This window comes from Pimephales promelas, chromosome 19 (genome assembly GCF_988280905.1).
Source record: "Pimephales promelas chromosome 19, fPimPro1.hap1.1, whole genome shotgun sequence".
NCBI lineage: Eukaryota > Metazoa > Chordata > Actinopteri > Cypriniformes > Leuciscidae > Pimephales > Pimephales promelas.
In genome coordinates, this window is record NC_142787.1 from 20,312,645 (window position 1) to 20,337,977 (window position 25,333).

The 25,333-nt window shown below is 37.0% G+C and overlaps 1 protein-coding gene across 2 annotated transcripts in view; it reads right to left on the minus strand.

Annotated features, from left to right (window-relative positions):
• Positions 1 to 25,333, minus strand: part of unc5da (unc-5 netrin receptor Da) — a 222,025-nt gene that overhangs the window by 94,968 nt on the left and 101,724 nt on the right. The gene's annotated exons all lie outside the window — the stretch shown is intronic.

The window sequence follows — 25,333 nt, forward strand, 5'->3', positions numbered from 1 at the left end:
TGGTCTCGGTCTCGACTACAACACTGCGGCACGGTTCAGTACAGCTCCCTTGTGGAGCTTTTCCACAGCGTGGTACGGTATGGTACGGAACGGTACGGCTCACTTCGGCTTGCTTTAAACGGTACCACCTCTGTTGAGGTTCCAAGTGTTCTGTACCGATACTAAAATGTGACGTGAACACACTGCGGATCACTGATTGCTCAGACAGAATCGTCACTACCAGCTTCATTGTATTTGCGAGACATCAAACCCCACCGCTGTAGCACCTGTTTTAAAACTACTTGCTTGAAGAAAAAAAGAAAGAAAGAAAACTTCCAAAAAAGAAATGGCTGAATCGTGGTCAGTGAACGAAGTGCAGACCTTCCTCTCGTTGATTGCCGAGGAGCGGATAATCTATAACGGTCAGACTCTAATCCCACCCACTTTGAAGCGGTACTAACTGCAGTGGAAAAGCAAACCGAGCTTAGTCGCACCTCGAGCCGAACCATGCCGCGCTGAACCGTACTTATCTGTACTGACCCGTACCAGCAGTGGAAAAGCGCCATTAGGAGACAGGATGTGGCATGACCATTGAATTCGGACGTGCCTTATTACCTTCCTACCTCCGTATTCTGCCTGCGGAGGCAGCATTTTTCAGTTTCTTGGACGCAGCCCATAGATCTCTCTATGCTCCCAAATTACTTACATTTTTACAATGCTTAAATGGGATTGTAGTTCAGCTGTTAAGTAGGCCTACACCGTTTATAGTGTATTTAGACTTTTATTCAAATCCCTATGGGAAAAGTACTTCCATATTAAAGGCTTCAGAAAAAGTGGATGGGGCACTGTTTTTTTGGAAAGATGGTTTCTAGCAGCATGCTGTTCTAAATCTATTTTGCTGGTGAACATCATGGCAATGCTGCATCAAACCAGACTGAACAAGCATGTTTGTCTGTCTAAGCTGTTGGGAAATCTAAGTTTATGGGAAATCCTGACTATTTTTCCTTTTTTTGTTTTAAGCTGTTTTGCCATCTGTGCTGCACTGTAAATCAATTACGCTCCATTAGCCAATCATGGTGCTCCCTTTTGACCTCCTCTTCAAGGTCTTCTGACTGTTATTTCTACCTGATTTCCTCAGAAACGGCAGCCGCTTGGAGCGTTTCAGGCTCGGTTTCACCCATTTTACCCATGAAATGGTGCTAATTCAAAACATATATGTACAAAAGCACATAGCTGCCTGTTCTTTCCTGATAACATCCCTCCATTGTTTCCCCAGTCACACACTGTCTCTCTCCCAGAGGTGTAACCCTCATCTCTCTTCATTAGCCTGTATTGCTCACTAATCAGAGGTTATAACTTGTCTCACCTCTCTGTTCCACTCAGCATCAGGTCCAATAAAGTGCACATTAACACGGTTCACCCTCCTCTGAATACATCACTCTCTGCAAACGCCCGTCTCTCTTTGAACGCATCAAATGCGAGGCTGAAAAATGAACTTTCAAAGGTTTATTAAGAGTCATACTGCAGAAAGCCAAAGAAAACATCCACAAAATCATCTTCTCACTTGTACTCAATTAGGTCTCCTAAAGAATGGTTCCTTTAAGGATATGACACATAAGCAGCCTATATTCAATCATTCTAATGAGGCTGTACGTGCTCAGCGTAAAAAGGGATGAATTATGGCTACGGGCTTTAAGTGGAGAGTTTAAAAGTATTCATTAAGCAAAAATTCCATGTAATATATCAGTACGAAGTCTAAAAAAAGGTTTTAATGGTGATTTAAATTGGCATAGGTGACATGAAGCTCTGTGATATGAATCAGATCCAATTATGCTAAAACAGAAACGATCATAAACGTATAGGCGATAAAATTCAAATGTATACTCAGCACAGACAGCGCAGTAAAGAGTGTTCGATTCTGATAGGAGGGATTAAACGAAGCGATATACAAAAATATGGAAAGTCAGCGCTGGTCAAGGTGAGGTCACAAGCTCATATGAAAAACATGAGACAGGTCTGTAGTGACCCATAATTAGCTTCATGTTTATTCATCTTGTCTGAGGCAAGAGAGGATAAGAAAAAAACCCAGAGAAAAGTATGAGTGTGCATGAATGTTCAAGTTTATTACTGACGGATGGTGTTTGGGATGGAATAGAGAGAGTAAGTGTGTGTGTGTGTGTCCGTGGCGCATGCCGATTAACGCTCACATTCACCAAATACCCAGGCTTACCGCTAATCCCCATACACTGATGCGCTTTAGAATGTAACAGAGCCCACTGACAGTCAGAAAACTTCCCTTTAACTGATCGTCCTCAGTTCAAACTTGTGGCCGATCTTTTCTAATTTGCTTTTCCTCAAAGGGACGCTCTTTTTCCTATCCATGCATAAACATTAGCATCTTCCTAGCCTTTTAATCCTGTGGCTTTACCATAATCAATCAAGCATAATCACGCACAAGCAAATCAGCCCTAATCAAACGCTAACACTCCACACAATTACTGACCAGGAGAGCTTAGGTTTGGTTTGCACATTCATTATGAGTGAAAGCAAACATTCTTACTAAAACTGTTGACTTTGCTGTAAACACACTGCATTTAACTTAGCCAGTACTAGGGCTACCTAACACACCTAAGCCGTCAGCATTCACAGCATTCATATAGTACCTTCATGGCTTCTTTTGAACTGCTGTCAATAAAAAAAAAAAACGTTGTTGTTTTTTTAAGAATCAAATAGTTTAGTTAGTGTTAACAGTGTCATACTATCCAGGCAAAAAATAAAAATAAATAAATACGTGGCCAAAAGGATATTGGCCAAGAGTTCATTGTCGAAGAACTTTTTTTTAGTTTCACAGCCCAGTCTCGCTTTATTACTGGTGCATCACGCAAGACGTTCGCCTGAGTGCACATACCCTGTGTTTTCAATCCCAGACTAAAGTAATCAAATCATGAGCCATTGGGAGATTAAATCTGGACTCGGTTGGTCAGCTGCCTGACCAAGCATTTTCTTCCACACCATTTCCTGTGCCAATCTTTGCTATTATTCACACCCTCTCTTTTCATTCCTCTTTCCTCCTCTTTATCTCTTTTTGACAGTACCTTCATATTACCCCCTCTCTCCATTCATCCTTATCCCCTATTTCCTACTTTCTATCTGGAAAATAGAAGCAGCAATCAGACTTTCTGCCATTTCTTGACTTTAGCCTGATGTGCATTAGCACACAAAAGTCCAAATAATAATTTTTAGACATCATTGAAATTATTTAATTCTGATTACTCACCCTTACTTTCTTCCATTAAACACACAAATATAGGTTAAAGAAAACTAGTGCATCTAGAGAAATAAAACTAATTTTAATCATTATATGTTTTATACACAAACACACAGTAATTAAAACTTTATGACAACATATTTTGTAATATAAATACTATTATTTATACAATTATTGTATTAAATATTTTATATAAACAGCACTAAAATTAAAAACAAACAAATTAATAAATATTTTATTTGTATAACCAAAAAACAAACAAACATATGAACTAAGCAAGTACGTCAGTTATCTGGGCTTTTACTACCATTTTGAAGTGTATATCTCGCAACTTTAATAATGAGATTAAAATGAAGTCCTCAATAAATTAAACAACAACAGATGATGAATCTTTAAGCGTGACCCTGGTCAGCAGGAAGCATCTTCGATCCAGTGCGCCATGAGTTTGTTCGTAAAGAGCAGAGAAAATTGATTCCAGTTCCACAAGGTGAGGACAAATGGAACAGAATGCCTCCCGTCACCACAACTCTGTACCTGGTCTTTCTAAAATCTACCCGAGGGACTTTTATTGTAAGCCAGGAATTTGACGAGCTGACTTTAACCACTTCTGTGAAACATTAAAATGCTTTGAGTTTGCAGGTCATTCAAAGGCAGCTGTGAAACTGTTGAATATTAGAGAGGGTTTCTGCAGCTAATCATGTCCAACCGCTACAGAATTCAGTTTGAACCAGGAGGAATACTAAACAGACACACACAATTTGTCTCTAATCATATCAGTCAACTCATAGAGGACTCACTAAGAAAGACCTGCGAAAACTGAAAGTGCCGCTTAATTGCACATGCTGTCTGCATTGTTTTAGCACCCAATTCACTAAAGAAATTATGCAAATTGTATAACAGTGCTAACGCTCCCACAGAATGTGGTGAATGCAATTTGTATGGAGCAATTCCCAATCTCGTGGGTCGCTTCTGAGCCCTAGGTAGCAGATTGTGATCTGACATACAATAGTCCACAAAATGTCAAATTTACGTCAAAAAGACAATGAGTTCATTTAAATAAGGCATAGTGCTAAGAGAAACTAGTTAATTAAGACTGTTGGCGTTCAAATGCAGCGTAAAAAAAAAAATGCACAACTTTTTAGCAAATTTACTCCTGACATGTGGACAGTTGTTATATCTATAAAGTGAGATGTGATTAGAAAAAGAAAAAAAATCATCTTTTGATGGATGATATGCAAGTAACAGTGGTGATTTCATCATATCCACTCTCTATTTTTGTTAGCTGCTACCCTCTAGTTTAGTCTAACTCCTAAGCACAAACTCTTTGTGCTGCACAAGTAAAATATTCTGTGGCGGAAAACCCGCCTGACATCCTCACAGTAATCAAGAGCGTAATGAACCTTATGAATACAGCATATCATTACACTATAAATGTCCCACACACTGCCATTAAATTTAACAATACCGGAAAAAAAGAACTCGTTTAATACTTTACTAAGACAAAGCAGCAGAAAATGAAGACCTCCCGTTTAAACATGATCATTAGAGAGAGATTGGAGAAAGGCCCAGTGGAGGTTGCCTCATGGTCAGAGGGACACATTCCCTCTCTGCTGGGCAACTCCGCAATTAGTGCTACTGAGCGGAGCCATTCACTGCGGCTAACTGACCCTTTTCAGGGTGTCTTCTGCAGTCTTGACACCTTGCTTCATTAGTGCACAGCTGCATTAGGTTACTCTGGCCGTGCATATCGTTAAATGTACTGTATCAGTATCTGATTAAAAAAAAAAAAAAAAAAAAAACTTGCTACATGTACAGTACTGTGCAAGACTAACGTTAATTGGGATTGGTCAACGCACTTACACATTGCACTGTAAGTATAAAAACCGGTTAGTTCTAATCCTTGATTCTTGATAATTCATGATAAAACACGGCTTCACCCAACGTTTCTACGATAACTACACGACACCCTTAGCAACCCCTCTTAGCAATGTAAACATTTGTTTGTCCTCATTGATATTGTTAACTGATCACTATATTATGTACAGTAGAGTATTTGTGCGAGTAAGAGATTAAGTGAGCGAGTTTATTACCTGCATTTTCCTTCAGGACCTATTTGAATGCCTGCTGAGATATCTTGTCCTTTTAACAGATCAGAAGTTTTCGGTGCCTGACAGCACTAGTCAAGGCATTTGTCAGTTGTATCTTGTTCCGTGTTCATAACAAGTTTCAGTCATTTCAATATATCTTATCTTCAATATACACTCCTGTTCAATTTCTCATTAATGCAATTATCTAATCAACCAATCACATGGCAGTTGCTTCAATACATTTAGGGGTGTGGTCCTGGGCAAGACAATCTCCTGAACTTCAAAATGAATGTCAGAATGGGAAAGTTTTGCATTTTACATTTGTAGACTGATTAAGATTAAAGAACGGTGCTGGATCCGACAGGAATGGTGTCACACGGACTATGGGTCGAACATGTATGGGCGAATCATTCTGGTTGCCATTTTACAACATTGGACGTTTCAAAACAATTTCCCCCAAGTGCATTGATGGGTGAGTCGAAACTCATTATAATATGCAAAACTGTTATCCACTTACAGCAGTGGGCATTTACTTACAAGTCATCGATGCGAGACACCCATAAAAACTGAGTGTTTTTGAGCTAGGCTCAAAACTAGGGTAGAAAATAGCTTTTTAAATAGTAATTTAAAGATGTGGTAGCATAGGATCTGGACGGGAAGGATAACTCTAGAAATCGGAAGGGATGTGTTGATTCTGGTCGTATTCACCGCAACACAGGTTTGTGAATTTGAGTGTCAGCCCTATATCGTTATCGATATCATTACAGCCCTAGACACAAGTTCTACTCAAGTAGTTTTTCTTGTAACACATTACAATTCTGAGACAGTAATATTGTAAGGTAAATAATTACTTTTAAATAACAGTAACAAGTAATCTATAATGTATTAGTTTGGAAGTAACTTGCACCACACTCCTTATAAAACTTGGAATATTTTATTTTATTTATTCCATTTTAATTATAACTTAATTGATATTTCTTAAGAAAGCATGACGACCAAGTTACACGAAGTAAACCAGGCAGAAGAGGAAAAAAAAAAAAAAAAAAAACGTATTTCTCATCCTCCAGATAAACAATGCTGAGTCTCCACACTTCGTGCACTGTGGTGCCCCTGTGCGCCTGATTAAATAGACCCATCTGGTAGACTACAGGTGTGTGTGGGGGAGATACTGACCTTAGCCCTATACCCAGGGGGCAAAGGGGGTTTAGCAGACATGGGCTGCTGTAAAAGGTTGTCATATAAAAATGAAATCTACGATGTCTGAGGATCGCAACCTGGGTGGACAACCCGGTGAACAAGCTGCTGGAAACTTGTAATTAGGGTCAAAACAATGCTACCTCAAATTCTGCTTTAACTCCCCGGAATCAACCAAACATGCTAAAACGGTTTGATTATATTCATGAATCCTGAGCCATATCTCCCTGATACTTTATGCTAGAAACAAACTGAGCATACCGTTCAAAAGAGTGGAAGATAAGCTTTCATCTGATGCATTGACTGTACATGTAATTAGAAAGTAAGAGTGAGCAATGCCTCTTAATTCATAGGTAGGCAAAAAAAAAGAAAAAAAATATATAACATTCCATTTGTAATCGGTAACATTCTTTACCTTTTGTTGTTGTTAAAATAAACAAATTACCATGTGAAGTTAACTTTTACTAGATGAAATCATATTTTGATCATTTTCACTAACCATACAGTCCCTATGGTCCATAACAAATTTAGAGGGAATTCAATTTCAAGCCTATAATAGCCTGTCAATTCAAACTAGTTCCAAGAAAGAAGTTAACCATTAACTGATGTTTATGTATGTACAGTATATAGTTTGCATATTTATGCAATATATATATTATTTGTATTGCAATGTCTAGTATTTGTAATATTCTTTCACAAGTGGGATAGCTTTATTCTATCAAAAAAAAAAGGATTTGAGGATTTTGGGTTAGGCTGGTTTCTGAGTGTGAGACAAAGGTACTGACAACTAAATGTTGAAATACTAAAACACACAGGAATCATGTGTGGAGTAGTTTTAAAAGTATTTAATGATTAAAACTGTTACATTAAGCAGCAATTTGTAAAAAAAACAAAAAAACAAAAAAAAACAATAATAATAATAATAATTAATGAAATAGACAAACAGATTACAATTCAGGGTGATAACTAATTTCTGTAATAATGTTTATACAAGTTGTATAGCTGTTTTCGGAGTCACTGCTGCTGTCGCTGCTCTCTAGTGTTTCAGCATGCTGTATCCTACTACATTTGGTTGCCAACCCCTGGCAATGGCTTCCTATGTAGCATGGAATTCACCTTTGGCTAAGCCCCGCCCCCCTTAGTTACTGTTGCTACATCCGTCAAACTTCATCTGCGCTCTGCATGGCTTATGCTGTAACAGCTCTTCCTGCTGAAATGTTATCAAACTTTTATAAAGCAGCATATAAAGTGTCTGATAGAAGTAGGCAAAAGGGGCTGCAATATGCGTTCAGAGGCTATATTCAAGACACACAGGTGAAACGCAAGAAACAACAAGGCATCCAAAATAGAGGCAAAAGCATAACGTTACCGGTCACAGTCAAAAAAATGAACCATCGCATTTCCTACTAATGGAGACGGAGGCTGGGACTATAACAATATCAGGGAGCAACACTGTTCATGCAAAGCTGCAGGTCTCTATTCACTTCTATAATCGTTATTACAAAGCAAACGGACTACACGAGTACTGTATAACATTGTATTTATTAGCAGCATGTGCTAGCGTATCAACAATGAGAACCGAAGTCATAACCTAAAACATTATAAAACGGTCTAACTAGTATAACTTCACACTCACAGTAAGGTTAGAAGCAAAAAAGATGTGCTTGTTGATATTTGCGGGGTTTAGCTGACTGAGGACGTCCATACAGTTTAATCCAAACACGAGACTTGTCACTGTCAGGATTTTACTTCTGTTTTGGGAAGGGAAAAAACGGACACCCCCCTCCAACCTCTCTGGGAAACGCGTATCTGTGTTGCAAATGCCCGAGGCACAACGTTTAACCATATTTTGGATAAAACTACGACGGTAATAGCCTGCCGAGACCAAAAATATGAGACGCCTGTGTTGAAAGTCAATGGAGCGCTGTCAAAAAGTGTCGGACCTCTGTGGGAGCTGGTTCTTGGCTGGGCTGTGATTGGTCAATCTACATTCTAGGGGCGTGGCTTAGCCAAATGTGAATTGCCTTCAACTGCTTGGCCCTCATCCAGAAATGATCCAGGTGATTCCGGGGAGTTAAAGCAGAATTTGAGGTAGCATTGTTTTGACCCTAATTACAAGTTTCCAGCAGCTTGTTCACCGGGTTGTCCACCCAGGTTGTGATCCTCAGACATCGTAGATTTCATTTTTATATGACAACCTTTTACAGCAGCCCATGTCTGATTTCCTAAAAAACAGGTGTTTTGCCCCCTGGGTACTATCCACAGTTTTCATTCTCTTATTGAGTTAAGAAAAAAATAAATTCTGAGAAACTTTTCTGAGAAACATAAGACTATTTCTGCACAAATTACATTAGTTGGTATACTGCTATAAATTCACAGTCCAGTTAATCTGTTTTATAAAATGGTGCTGTTCTGTCCGTAATGGTTTCAGTCTGTACAAGTCTGTAGAACATCTGTAATGTTTTACAGCTAAAAAAAACATCCTGATAGAGTAAACTACTTTCTAGGAAATTACTGGGAAACACTCCACACCCTCTTAATCTATCAAACATACACCTCTGAAGATCACTCATCTTCAAGATAACCCCTTCTTCACCTTCCATTTGCACTCAAGCAATCTCTTGCTCAATCTCTTCTCCTTTCGTGTCATTAACTGGATCAGGGTGAGTCTCTCACCAGATCCCCCGTTCCACCCACGACTTTGCACCCTTGGACAAGTGATTATGCTCTCCCATTAGACGTTCAACAACTTTGTCCATAAATTTTTCTAGAATCTAGAAGATGGCAAAATCATATGGAGTGGATATGATATGACTCAAAGCAGCTCAGAACCCACAAAACAGCAATAAGATCACACATTCAGTAATCATAATGTCATTAGTGTCAAACAGGAGTGTGGAAAAAAATGTATAGCAGTTTCCAAAACCTATTAATCAGCTAAATTGTTTTCACCATTGACTGATTATAGGAAATGTTACTCAAGAAGCGAATCAGTATTAGAATGATTTCTGAAGGATCATGTGACACTTAAGACTGGAGTAATGGCTGCTGAAAGTTCAGCTTTGCCATCACAGAAACAAATGACATTAAAATATATATTTTAATGAATGAAAACTGTTATTGTAACCCTTACGCTGTGTTGAAAACCCTGTAACACAGTCAAAAATGACCGTCCTTTAGAATAGCTTGTTATGCTATATTATGACCAAATACATTCCATCTTTTTTGTTTCAATTACATTTTCTTTTTTTACTGATTGATTGTATATAGGCCTCATTGATGTTAACTTATGCATCTCGTTTTTGAGTGAAAAAAGCATTATTTGTGGATCATTTTAGTCAATATTACAAAAAAAATAATGGAAAAAATGCACTATTTATCATACTAATGTGCTTTAATGTTTAACCAGGAAGTTTGTTGTAAAATGCTTTTAGGTCCCACTTTATTTTAAGTGAATTTAAGTACTATGTACTTACATTGAAATTAATAATTTGATACAAATTGTGTACATACATGTTTTTACATTGTACTTATATTTTAAAAGTACCTACTGTACATGTAATTACAGCAGTAATTTATGTAATTGCATTTGTAATGCACTGTTGACCCCTTACACCTTAACCCACCCTTAAAGCCACCCATACCACACACACCTGACCCAACCTTACCCGTGTCACACCTCAATAGCAGCAAAAGTGTTTTACAATACAAGTACATCATACTTATTTTTCAGTGTAAGTACATAGTACTTAAAGCCACTTAATATCAAATGGGACCTGCTTTTGTTTTGTACAAAATGGAACAAAGTCACATTTGTGGTGTTCCCAGTCAAAAGTAAACTTGACTAAAGAAAAAAAAAAAAATTGGTGCTATTATCACCAAAAATTTGATTCAATCTTTTTGTCAACTTGTTTTCTTTCAATTACAGGTTATGCATTTAATTTCGAAACTGATTAATTGTAGGCCTGACATAAACAACGTTAGACATGTCAATCGGAGTGTTTGTTAGTCATATTTTATTTCTATTTTTGACACACTGGGAAGTCACACACCCCTGAGAGAATTCACTGGACTCATTTAAACATCAAAAGATGTATTTTAAACATCAAATATATTCTAATGTGCTGTGATTTTGTGCAAGTTTTCATTTTGCTACACAACAAGGCCACTGTGAACATGTCGCATATTCTTACATATAAGTGGCAAGCAAATATGCAATGCGATGATATGCATTTTAATGACTGAAATGATGAAAGCAGTTTATTTGAACTAATGAAAATGAAAGTTCTCCAGAGGTTTTGAATTTAATTCCGTGAATCTACGGCTCTGCTAAGCTTGACTGTCAGCCTCCGTTTGATCAGAAACATTTCTGACACCTTCAAAGAATCTGCTTACAGTCTGCTGAACTAGAGACGTCTGATTCAGCAAAATATTGACATTCAGGGACAGAGAAATGTATATAAAAACTCCAGATTCCCTGCATTTAATAAACAGCAATAACCTTTATAGAGCCATCTGTTCAAACAGTGCCGCATCTGCAAACAGACACACAGCGTTATGGCTGCAATAAAAAAAAGCTCACTTGAATATGGAGAAAAGGTAGAGCTCTCGATTACTAGTCTCTCAATTTCCACAACCACACACACACATTCTCCAAGTGCCAACCATTAGCAAGACCTTAAAGGGATAGCTCAACCAAAAATTAAAATGGTGTGAACCTACAACCTGTGAACCTAAAACAACCTGAACCTACTGTCCATGACCTGCGTTAGCCATGATTCCAATTGGCCTGGAACCTCATTTGCTTTAAACGAGACACAACCCATTACTTGCAGAATGCAAACGCTCACGTATTAAGGACTCACACTCTTTTCAATTATTTAAACTTTCAATTACTAAATTTCAATTACTATTTAAACTTAGTCAAACATAGCACACATGTAAGCTGTTTCTATGGGCCATTTCTTGGGCAATGATGATGATCTTGCCCATGTCCATGTCCATCCCAATCCAATTATTTGTCATTTCTGACTTGTATTTCACAATCTGCTCAGTTACTAAAGCATCTCAGTTACTATAACATCTAAATCACATGCTTGTTCACTGTCATTTATGTAAAGTCTATCTACATTAACCCATTTTATTCAATATTTTCTCCATGGTGTGACCTCTATTAAGCCATCTTTGTCCACACTAACACACACGAAGGCACCCTGTCATTTACGACACTCAAACAATGAAGACCTTTCATCATGTCTTCAGCCTCATCCTCGTGCCGCACCAGTGCGTTAGCACTGACCTTAACTGCAGTTCAGCCTTTTCTCTTCTGTGTGGTGTGACAGCCAACACATTCTTCTCCACCAATAAGCTGACTTCAAAATTTACTGATGGCTTTGTTTTAGCCTCCTCAATTCCCTATCCTTTCTAGCCGTCAAAAAAATGTTGCTTCCCCTGCTTCCCCTGACAGAATCAACAGCCTGGGATTATTAGCCTGTCTGGTCTTCTCAAAATTAAGGCAAAAACATGAAACTGTGCTAAAATAAACTGTTAAAGGAGTCTTGGTCACTTTGGCTTTCTATTCCACTCTGTCAGTAATTTTCCCAGGACTCCAGACCAGCAGGTGGCACTAATAAGAACCAAAACCATTTTCACATATAAATGATATGTCCTGGATGATATCTGAAATGGCATACTTCCCTACTATATAATAGGATGATAAAGTAATGAAAAGAGCAGTACGGCCAAATTCACGATATTCGTAAAACAGCAGGCGAAAAGCACGCAAAGTATATGATTCTGACGTGCGCATCTGATAGACACTGAAGTGATGCAACTGACACAGGCACACAAGTCACATTGTATTAAACAACATGACTGATGTAGTATGTCTGGATTATATTCATTCTACACATTTATCGTGTATAAAACTATTCTGACTTCGTCATACTCATATTCTTGTCGGAATATGAGTCTGAAACTGCTTCATTGGGCTTTGATTATGAGGCATTGGGCTTTGATTGAAGGGAATACTTGTTATTAGGAAATACTGTTACAGTTTTCTTCTCAACAAACGTGTCCACACAAAAGTTATTTTAGTTAACATGCAGTTATTTTAATGGCCATGAAGTAAATCATTAAATATTCAAAAGTAGTACCTACTCAGAGTGTAAGATTTCCATAGACAATGAGATTTCGGATGGAACAGAACACAGGCCTGTCAGATGAATCTGCGGGTGTAATTTGCATAATTTTCTTACAAATTAGCCCTACAGTGTTGTGTCATTTCTAGCAAGCAGGAATGACCAGTGACGACTATAATGTATTGAACAGCCAGCCCGTTCTCATCCTTTAACGTCATATAGAGCGCTATATGACAAAACGGCGCTATACTACGCACATGGCACCCGTTATCGTTAATATAACACGCGAACCCAAGACGTTATAAATCCTTTAGCGTGAATATGACACGTACACCCTACCCCACACCTAAACTTAGCCCTCACAGCACGTGTTATATTAACGATAACGGGTGCCTTTAGCGTAGTATAGCGCCGTTTTGTCATATAGCGCTCTATATGACGTTAAAGGATGAGAATGCGTTGGAACAGCTTCCTGAAGTTTATGAACAGGATTAAACATTCACTTTTTTTCTTTCTGCGCGCTCTCGCCCACTACGTATTATGGGTAGACGTTTCTTAATACTAAGAACAACCTAATGGCAATTTAAACGGTTTCTTTTAAGATATGTAGTTATGTTAGTAGATATGTTAAATAGTGATACAGAAAGAAAAAAACAGTCCAGTATGTATGTGTTTTATCTTCCTCCAGAGAATGTGAAAATGCCTTTCACTCAGATACCATGAACCAGAGACGTTAGTGTATTATAAAAAGAGTATAGCTAAGAATACCTCTTTTGAAGTGCTTGAGGTCTCCGAAATGCTAGTATATGTGTGCTTGAGTTACGCTGCGCGTAACGTATTAATGTAAAGCTCTCCAGAGATGCATATGAACTTGACACCTTTTATTGTACCAGTGACCGGTTGGTTGGCAGCTTTTAGCCCATAGTTGTAGTGCGCTCCTCAGGAGGACTTAAAGAAACAGGCTCAGCACAGCTCAACGTTCAGGCTTTGATCACCAAAGCCATTGCGGCCCTCGCGGGGCTAATTGGTGAACCGGACTAGTGCTGATTTCTGAGAGCTGCTCCCGCAAGTGGAATAGGTCTTCTGGGATCTAATCATGAGCTGTGTCAGCAACCTTTCATCAGCTTTAAAGGGGGAACATGCACACATTTACTTGTAACCTTGAAATTTAAAGAGAGGGATGAAGATACACGTGAACATACTCATGAAGAGTGTGAAGGATTTAGAGGCAAAAGGGAGGTCAATAGATTTCACAGCACAGAAAAAGATCAACTGTAAAAACACTAATGTTATTTTATTTCACTAATGCCATATTATTTTAATTCATTTTAGTGAGCTGGTTTGTTTGGGTTAATAAAGGGAACAAGGTTCCCTTTATTGCAAAACAACTGACAATAGTGTTCTAGGCCTCATGGAAATGAATCAAATTCAAATCTAATAGAAATTTAATACTATATCAAAATTCTTTAGTTGACTTGTTGATTTCCCTTTTCTCACAATTACTGTGATTAATGTTCCCTTTGGTTGGGCACTTGTGGAACTCAATTAATATGTTTCTTATTCTCTTCCAATTGATTGCAGTGATGCAACATGAAATCACAATGAATTGATTTCAAAGGAAGTGAAGCAATATATAAATATATATATATATATATATATATATATATATATATATATATATATATATATATATAAAGCCAAAAATAGAAAAACAAAGCAATTAATTTATTCATGCCGCAATGCACTCTGGGAGTACACTTCCTCAGATCACAGACAGAATTAAGTTGACAAAACTTAAATGGATTAAGTAAGAGTAACTTGATGCAAGTTATGATTAAGTTATGTTTACTAAATGAAATTAAGGCAACGAGTTTGCATAATAAAATTAAGTAAACCGAACTAATTGTTTTTTATAGTAAAAATGCTCTGCTCTAAGAGCCTTGATATTGCTCTTGACTGCAAGACATAGTGACGTCAGATTTGTGAGCCAGTTCTTTTCAATGAATTTAGTTGAAGTGATAAACAAATTGTGATTCATTAACAAATCGGTCTGAATTTAAATAATTTTTGGGGAAAAAAAATTAATAAATTCCAAAAAAAAAAAAAAAAAAGAAATCTATTGATCAAAATGTGGGAAACCTATATTGAGGACATTCAAATATATTGAAAATGAATAGGTTTGAGGTTGAGTATATAGTATATATCAATTGCATATACATCAGATAAGTTTGCATTATTTATAAGTGATAGATAACTGCAGGAGATTATCTGTTGTAGGGTGTGATCTTCTAGTCTGGACTAACTACTTCAAAAGCATAGCGTGACTGTATTTTAACTACTTAAAATAGCTCGGGAAGCTAAAGTTTCAGTGTCTTTCACAAAACTGCTTATATGAGGGAAACATTCAGGGCCATGTATATTAGACAGAAATAATGAGGCATTGCCTCGGCGATAGATAACTCAAACTCAGGGCAGAAGTTTCCTTATTCTTTTTCTCTCTGTGCAAATCAGCTCAATCTGTCCATCTCTCTCCCTGCATATCTCTCCCATCTACAGTGCAAGAAAGTAGGCCATCAATCACCAGAGGGAAAGTATTCACAGAACATTCCACTATTTCTACAAACATGTATGCAAATTTATGCACGCTTTATCACTATACTAAAAGTAAATACTTAAATAACACGGATACATCCATCATTATCATTTGCACAGGCTAACAAGAGACAGGTTGATTGTGTGTAAATGCCAAACTAAACCATTGTGAAATCTTGGCTCATTTCTGTTCTTGAGAAAATAAGAGTTTTCCAGCAGGGTTGCATGAAGGCCGCAATTACAATCACATTCAGTGTGATTACACAATTAGTGAGGTGCATCCCTACTGCTACATTTTCATTGGAATATTTGATGTTGTTTGAATTTAATAAAACGTGATACAGTGAGGTCATTAAAGACTAACTAGTATTATTTACAATATACTATTACATGGATACACCAGTATAATGTTTATTTTAGTATTAGACGTTCTTAATTTAGTCAATTAGTTGGTTGTTTTTATTGTGCTAATCCAACGCATTCTCATCCCAAAGCGCCATATACAACGCTTTTGCAAAAGCGTAAATATCCAACGCACATGGCACCCTTTAACGTCTAATGAGACGCTTCGGTTATGGTTAAGTTTAGGTATGGTGTAGGGTAAGGGTTAGACCACTAGGGGGCGCCTTCTGCCCAAATATATCTGCGTCTCATTTGACGTTAAAGGGTGCCATGTGCGTTGGATATTTACGCTTTTGCAAAAGCGTCCTATATGGCGCTTTGGGATGAGAACGGGCTCGCTAATCATAGATTTATATAAGTTTACATAAAATGTTTCTGTTCAAAATGTAATTAAATTTTCAATACCAGACTTTTACACCAAAAATGTAATTATAATATATAAAAGATATTTAATACATGTAATAATATATGACTTATTAAGTTCATCGATTCAATGAAAACCTACAGAATTATGTATAATTTCTTGGAATCAGAAACAAAAAAAACATGTATGTGCTACACCCGTTTAAAGTCGATAAAGTCAACAAAGTTAATTTTGTGAAAAATCGAGTTCAAGTTGTCTGAAGGTTCTAAAACGAAACAGCACTTCTCTCAGAAAACATACAAATAAAGATTTTTTAGATGTGTAATTGCTTTTTGGAGCATTGGGATCACAAGACGATGGCTAATTTTTCTGAAAACCTCAAAATGACATTTTCACTTGTTTTGCCTGTAGGTTATATTTAGACTGTGCATTCAGACTGATTTTGCCAGCACAAACACACACATACACACATTGTATATAAAAGTCATACGGAGTGCGAGAGGTGGCGACAGAAAAAGGGGAAAAGATGGCGTGGTTGGCAGGCAGTGCAGTAGGGCTTACAGGATGGAGAGGTGACATCTGGAGGGTGTCATAATTATAGAAGGGAGCCAGGCTGAGGGAAAAGGGACCCTTCGCAGTTGGCTCTGACACACAAGTCTCACTGCATAAACACCAGTGCAGAATTAAGTCAGACCTTCTCCAGAAGGCCACCTGGGTTGTTAATCATTCACACCAGAGCTATTTAGATTATTTCAGACTTTCATCTGCAGATGTTTTTTTTTTTTTTTTTTGGATGTGGATATAGCAACAAGTCTGTCTGTCTATCTAGGAAAAATGAACAGGCACGAAACGCAGAAGAGTTAACTTAAACGTATTAAAGGAGTAGTTCACTAGCAAAAAAAAAAAAAAAAAAAAAAAAACTTTTGCTGATAATTTACTCACTCTCATGTCATCCAAGATGTACGGAAGCCCTGAACCGCAACCTAAAAAAAAAATCTGTAAAAAAAAAAAAAAATCTGTAAAAAAAAAAAAAAAAAATCTAGCATTTCGAGATTAAAGTCGAAATGTTTCGAGATTAAAGTCGAAATGTTTCGAGATTAAAGTCGGAATGTTTCGAGATTAAAGTCGGAATGTTTCGAGATTAAAGTCGAAATGTTTCGAGATTAAAGTCGAAACATTGTGCATTCATATGCGCGTCCACTGGCTCAGAGCGCGCACGTGTGCGTGTGAAGTCGAACTGCCATGGATAAACACAAAATAGTAGCTTTTTACTTTTATCTGAATTACTTATCTTACTTTATCGTTATAAAATATAATGCGCCGGAATAGACTTTAGCCAATAGGACAACCAACACGGAAAACACTTTTCAGACTGGATGGAGAAATCCAGCTTTATGAATGTATGAATGAATGAATGAATGAATGAATGAATGAATGAATAGGGCATTTATATAGCGCTTTCATATATGCCTACACTCAAAGTGCTTTCCAATCATATCAGAGAATCTCTCCTCAACCATAAGTGGTTATTAAATCTTAGGAAATAACAGGATCCGTTCAAATGATTGGATACAGAATGATGGACTTAAAATCTATCCAGAGCGTATTTACGTTGAAGAGGGAGACCGAACAGTTACTGTTGTGTTCTCGACCCAGATAGTGTTGACTAGACGAGCACGAAAACACCTCAGAAATACTGCCACTAGCACGTGTGACGTGTGTAGAATTTTGTTGAAAGCCCAGATAAAAGTAAAAAGCTACTATTTTGGGTTTATCCATGGCAGTTCGACTTCACACACACACACGCGCGCACGCTCTGAGCCAGTGGACGCGCACTGTTATGAATGCACAATGTTTCGACTTTAATCTCGAAACGTTCCGACTTTAATCTCGAAACATTCCAACTTTAATCTCGAAACATTTCGACTTTAATCTCGAAATGCTAGATTTTTTTTTTTTTTTACAGATTTTTTTTTTTATTTTTTTTAGGTTGCGGTTCAGGGCTTCCGTATGTCCATGTCTTTCTTTCTTCAGTCGAAAATAAATTAAGGTTTTTGATGAAAACATTCCAGGATTTTTCTCCATATAATGCACTTTTTCTGGGCACCAAACGGTTCAAGGTCCAACGGTTCAAGACGAGTGCGCAAGTGAGTGTGTGTGTGTGTGGTAACAGTGACTGGCTGAAGGATAGAAGTGAGGCAGATGTGTCTGGCTACAAATTAAAAATGGTTGTTTTTTTTTTGTTGTTGTTGTTGTTTTTTGTATGTGTGTGTGTGTGTGTGTGTGAAATGTGGTATAAGGGGCTGATATTTTTATTGCATATTTATGTTCAATTGAACAAAATAGCCCTGGAATTGATATTGCAATATGTTAAACTTTGCGTTTTTTTCATGGCACATATCATTACAAGAGAAATAGTGCTGACATTTGAGGGGAGTGTTAATTTATTCATTGTGCCCCCTAGGTTATTACTGTGGCATGAGATGCCTTGTACAGTGAAAAAAATATTTTTTGAATTCATTTCCTCAGCATATTATTATTAGGTCATATTGTTGATTGCTATGGCCATTATTTGAACAGTGAAAATAGTAATAAAAGAGTTTAAATGTCACTAACGCTGATTATTTATTTGATTCAAAATATTTAAAATACTTTCACTGCAAAACTGATGTATGAGGTTAATTTAGATGAATTAATCACAGAGTATGTAATTAATTCGATTATTTTTTTTAATCGATTGACATCCCTATATTTTAGAAAGACGAACAAAATATCACAAAAGCAAGGGTGTTAGAAAACAGCTAGACACACTGAACGCAAACAAAATAGCTAATAAAGATAAAGAAAATATAAAAATCAAACACAAAAATAAAGCAGCTAAAAGAGTTATGTTTCAAGTTATTTAATACAGATTAAGCCTAGGTCTTGAATGATGAGATTTTAAAATGATTCACAGAATAATTTAGTGCATAATTAGGTTTAAATGTAATTGAATTAAGAACATGATATGGTAAGTAATTTACCATATCATATCATCTAGAGATATATCAAGATACACTGAGGAAAGCTCTTTAATGAAGATTAATTTAAAGACATTATTATGAAATCATAAAAAAAGATTTATTTTTATTCTTGTATTCATGTAAATATTAATTTAGGGATGTCAATTTTACCATCATTTTCATAATTAATCAAAACAATTTTTTTAGTTCAACTAAAGCACAAATTCAAACTGTAAACTTAATTCTTATTAAAATAAGGAATTTTAAAGAAGACTATGAACGTTATGACCTTCCAATCCATATTATAAGAACTTCTCACTTTATTGCAAGCAACTCAAACAATAAGGGATCAGATAAATCAGGGATAATGGAGAAGGAGAGCAGGAAAAGAGCAAAACATGGTTCTAAATAGGGAATTAAATTGCATCATAAGAAATCCTAAACAAATGGCCCTCGATTTCCCATCAGGGACAACTATATGTAAGACAATGCAACCTAGGAACTTGATCTGTTTGCTTTAATGGTCCGTTCTCACAGTCAATTAAATGCATCAATGGCGGAAAGAGGGTGATGAGGAATTAATTTTTGTTTAGTTGAACACTAGAATGAATTAAACGATAATTATGGCTTCATCCATTCAACATAATGGCAAAACCTTTCCCTGAAACTGCATGAAGAATTAATCGCACACAGAATATGCATACACGTCTGGCGTCCTTACAAGCAAATTAATACACCTATACATCATTAATGATTCATTTAAGCCTCTGGCATGAGAAATAAATAAATGAAAATGCGCTCCCAAGTACAAGGCATTTATCTAAAGTGTACTAAAAGAATGAGGAAAGAATGTATAGAATATGCATTCAGAAAATGTATCCAATGACATTAAATCAAAAAGTCAAGCACAGTAAATGCTGTGTTAATGTGTCTTAAGGCAATCCACTTTAAACTCATGGTTGTTGTGGATTTTGGATTACACAAGAAAGCTTACATTTCTGCTTTGTTTATGGCATGTATTATTACAAGTACAACATTTATCCAAAGTCACTAACAGAAAGACACTTATGATCACTATACATTTAAGTCACATTTTAATTGCAATTTAGCATTTAAAGTCGATGTGAAACGGAAGTTGGAGTAGACATTTCTTCTCTATCTATATCCGAGTGAAACAGCTTCCTGAACAAGAAGAAATGTAGGGCGGGCCTGGATTTTGTCCATTGGGAATTGATGGGATCGTTGCACAGGTTGTCCCGCCCTCATGCCAATAAACATTTCATCAGAGAATAGAATAGTCGCTGCAAGAGGGAGGGAACGTTTTTTGAATAACGATTATGAGGGCACATGAATTAATCTTTTGAGCGGTACGGTCCCACATGTGGGATTTAGAATATTCAGTGACATCACTTAACTGGCAGATTCAAACTGTGCTTTCACACAGTTTATGCACAACTATGTAGTGTTTTCAACCACATAAGGTTTATTTCAGACATTCAAATACACATAAGCACGAGTAAAACAATACGTTTAAAGTTTGTATAACAATTCATTTAAGTTTGTTTCATCACAAGAGGGCGCAGTTTCCAACAATAACAAAGGCGTAGGTTGATGACGCAGTGATGAGCTGAATTGATTGGACTTGCTGTCAAGCTGATGGATCTAATAATGTTTATGGATGAGTGCAAACATTCATGTTTTTTAACATTACAGTGGTATAAAGCAGGTCGCGATTGCTAAAGAGACAGATCACAAACGAGTCCCGCGGATAAAGGAATAAAGATATTTAATTCTACCGAACTACCTGCACGTGCTGGATTACACACACAGGTCAGTTTATTAAATGAATTAAACTTGTGAGGTAACACAGTGCTGCTTCACTCAATCTACAATTACACTATCACACTAAGAGTCACAAAACTAAAAATAAGCTAGATCAACATTAAAATAACATACTGACCATATTCCAACATTTTATTACGTTGAGCAAACATTATATAACATTGATTTGTTTTATGTACAGTTGCTCACCTGTCTAAAGCTGTAAAGTTGTGACTCGTGAAGTTCTGTCAAGTCCAAGTTAGTCACGGACGTGGAACTCTCGGCATATCAAAAACGGCACGCTGATATTGATCCTCATTTTAGTTCGCCTTGTTTGTCCCAATGGTCAATCAGTTGTCCAATGTCCAACTGAACCGAACTGAACCATGTCCAACGTTCCGCCGGAAGTGATCGCTTGCGAGTGTACGTCACTCATTGTTTACACAGAGATTTCAGAAGTTTTACCTTTCACTGTGAATATCTAAACATATTTAGATATACAGGAAATCGCAATGGAAGGCGATTTCGATATATCTGAATATGTTTAGTGAAAGGTAAAACTTCCGAAATCTCTGTGTAAACAATGAATGATGTACACGCGCAAGCGATCACTTCCGGCGGAACGTTGGACACGGTTCAGTTGGACATTGGACAACTGATTCAGATCAGTTGGACATGGCTATGGTTACATGAGGTAAAAACGATATAATTACTGTTCGTTTTCTCACACAAACCGCTCGTTTCGTGTCTTAGGTCATCAATGTGTACTTACATTTACGAGTCATTAAATCTGTGCATGCACTTTGATGTGGACCCCCTAAACCTGCATTATATGACTGAACGGTTTGACCGAAAAATGTCAAAATTGAAAATACTCTGGAAACAAAGACACCTACATCTTGGATGCCCTTGAGGTAATCTAAAACATAATAAAAATTGATTTCAAAATGAAATATCACTTTAAAACACCAAACACATCAAATATTCTCAGAATTAAAACCAACATCCAAAATTTTTTTATCTGCAATCGTTCAGCTAGTTCATAAACAGTTTTATGTATTGCTTAACACATAATGTTAAGCAATATTTGAATTTATTTATTATTATTTTTTGCAAATTATTTTAACATTTGGAAAAAATTAAAAAGAAAACCACCACAAAGTGTTTTTATACTTCTATTGTAGAAGGTTTTCTGAAAACTAAAAAAAAAAAAAAAACAATAACTGGAAATTGTACATCATCTGTAGAGGTTTGTCATTCTATTCAATATACTAATCTTTCAATGTGCAATAAAATAAAAAATGACAATGTTAAAAAAGTCTTTCTCCCTGGCGTTTGAGTGAAATGCGAAAGCTTGTGGAGCTGCTCTTCACAGCAGTGAAGAATCATGCTGGAGAGCGTCCATTCAAAGCACTCCAACGGAGTAGAATGAGAAGAGTTATTCAGAATTATTTAATTAAACCCCATGAACACACAGCACGCCAACTGCGTAATGGGGTACTGCAAATACTGGCCAGCATTCAAAACCTTGATTATAACGTGCTTAGATGTACACAAACCTTTTCCATGATTACGCACCAGAAGTGACAACCAGCTGGCTGCTGAAAACACCTTTTATGTTAACACCTTAACACATCAGGCTGTAGGAGAAAGGGGTATAACGCTGTACATCTCTAATAAAACTGTATCTTGTATGTATAAGAGATCAGTTTACCCCTGTAAACCATCTTAGATCCTCTTTACAGCATTTTAATTGACAATAACGCTTGATTATAACGAAGGAGCGAATGGAAATAGATATTCGTGCACAGAAAACTACGTATAAACTCAATTACGGGGGAATCGAGCATGTAATTATTAACCTGTCGACTATTTCAACATCCAGCAGGGAATTCAAAAGCTTCTGTGCTTTACAATCAATAAAAGCTCATTGGCTGTCATTTCTGATTCTTCCTTGTCATCTAGTATGAACATAAAAGGCAATTATAGTGTCATTGTCTTTCTTTGAGACAATTGGGTTCCTGTCTTAGGCTCTTTTCACTAAAGTTGGGACACAATTACTAGAGTGACATGAAGGAAGACATTGCCACAAAGAGAAAGGAGTGTGTTTTCCACACATTTTCTCTGTTCTTTCCCCTGACTTTTCCTTAAATCACTTTGTTCTGTGGGACAAGTTCTTTAAAACTATCATAAAAGAGCCTCCCTGTTGATCAACTCGTAAAGACTCCGGCCCAACTGAGAATCTAATGCACACAAACACATGCCGTAATGGAGGGCCCATTAGATAGGATCATCAGAGCGACCCACTGCTGAGATTCTCTATTTTGCAATAATTCATAGTAATGATTATTTCTCAAACTTCACTGTGTTCACACTACAGTATCTTCAAAAGCACTGCCATTCAGTCATAATGACGGGTGCGCAGTCAGCCGAGGCATACAAAATCACTACAGAGTGAGAGACTACACATGAAATAGTTCAGAAACTATTAGTGGAAGGTGGAGTTTGTGTTAAACTTTTGGAATATAGGTTCTGTTCTCTCAACAGGCGAATGGGCTAGGCCATGACTCATCGCTCACGACTCTGATGTTGCTATGCTGGAATAAAATGTGAAAAGTTCTTTGCTGTTGAATCCGAGTGTGTTGATCTATGAAATGACTCATCATTGTTAGCGATAGAATTGAAGAATAGGCTCTCTTTGAGCTGATTCGGCCACACCTCATCGAAAGTTAAACTAGAATGAAAGGGAAATCAAATTGTAGTGAACGTTCCCCCAATTATGCAATTTTAAAGGTTCCCCATTTATTTGTTGTCTCCTACAATGGATTTAGCATGCTTATTCTCATAATATTACACATCACCTACTCTGCTCTGATTGGTCAGACGGCCAAGTCTGTTGTGATTGGTCTACTGCGTACAATGTGCATTGGAAACGAAAAGCACATTACCATATCTGAATTTCAGCTTCGTATATTCCTCAGTGCTTGTATGCACAGTGATACAAACAGTAACGATGGAGTCTTTTTCCCCCTATCAATTCTAGCAGGACTTCTCATCCTCATTTCTTTTGCAAGAATACAACACTGAATATGAAGTCTTCTCAACATGTCGACAACACGAACCAGACTCTTCCAGGCCTCGGCTACAACTACACTGTTTGAGGACGGGTCAAAGTAGACATTGTTTGCCGGAAGCCAGTGAAGACCATAAGCTGGCATTATGAAAACTGGTTAGATTGTTATAGGTTTGTAATAGGAATTGAGACTGGAATTGCTGACGGTAATTCAGAATCGATTCTTTCTTTAGGGAGACTCTATTTGTCATATTTGTTTTTAGGATTCTTTGATGAATAGAAAGTCCATAAGAACAGCATTTATTTGAAATTAAAATTCTTAAGGTCCATTATAAATGTCTTTACTGTCCCTTTTGATCAAATGAATGCATCCTTGTTGAATAAAAGCATACATTTTTAGAAAAAAATAAAAATAAAAAATAAATCTTACTGAGCCCTAACTTTTGAACGGTAGAATCATTTATTGCCTTTATCCAGTTCATGTATTTGTGTGACCATAAAATTCCAATTGTTTTCCTGGATTAGAACTGCAATTCAAGGCATACTCAATTCAATTCTGAAGGGCGAAACGCAAGTAATTATTGCTGGTAACTCTGGATCTGCGTGTGCTGAATTTAGGTAGCTTTGTGAGCTGGGCTAAAACATGACAATTTCACCAGAGGCTCTTTCATATTCTTGACTCCACTCCACTCTTTCTCCTTATATTTTTGTTGTATTTGCTTAAGAGACAGACTTGCTTCAGCTTCACCAGTTTCAGCAGCCCAAAACCATCTGGAATTGTAATACTCTTCTCATCTTGAGCCTTTATCTTTTTAATGTTTCAGGCCCTCCTCTCAGAGTCACAAAGCTCACTTAATAATTCACGACGAAGTCTTTATCAAAGGGATAAAAACATTGATGAGGACACACTGTGCAAAATTAATCTGACTTGAATAATACAAATGAATTTATGCAATAACACCAGACTCTTAGTGCAAACTTTATCATACTGAACAAACAGAGACTATAAGAAAGAGAAGAAGAAAAACGTAATGAACACGAGTCTAAGGGCCCTATTTTAATGATCTAAGTGCATGGTCTAAAGTGCACTAAGGTCGCGTGGTCTAAAAGGGTTATCCCTATTCTCCTAATGAGAGTGTTTTGGGCGTAACATGCAATAAACTAATCTGAGTCACATCTCCCATTCCCTTTAAAATACAGTTGTGCTCCCACTATGGTGGACTGCTATTTACATGGCGGAATTTGCAAGCGGAAAAACTGCGATTCTCTAGAGCAAACGGGATTTGCTCATGTTCGAAGCGTGCAGAGATGTATAAAGTACTAGAAACGTGGACTTGAGTAAAAGTACAAGTGCTCTATCAAAAAAGTGACTTGAGTAGAAGTTGAAGTGCTTTTTAAGTACCACACTTAA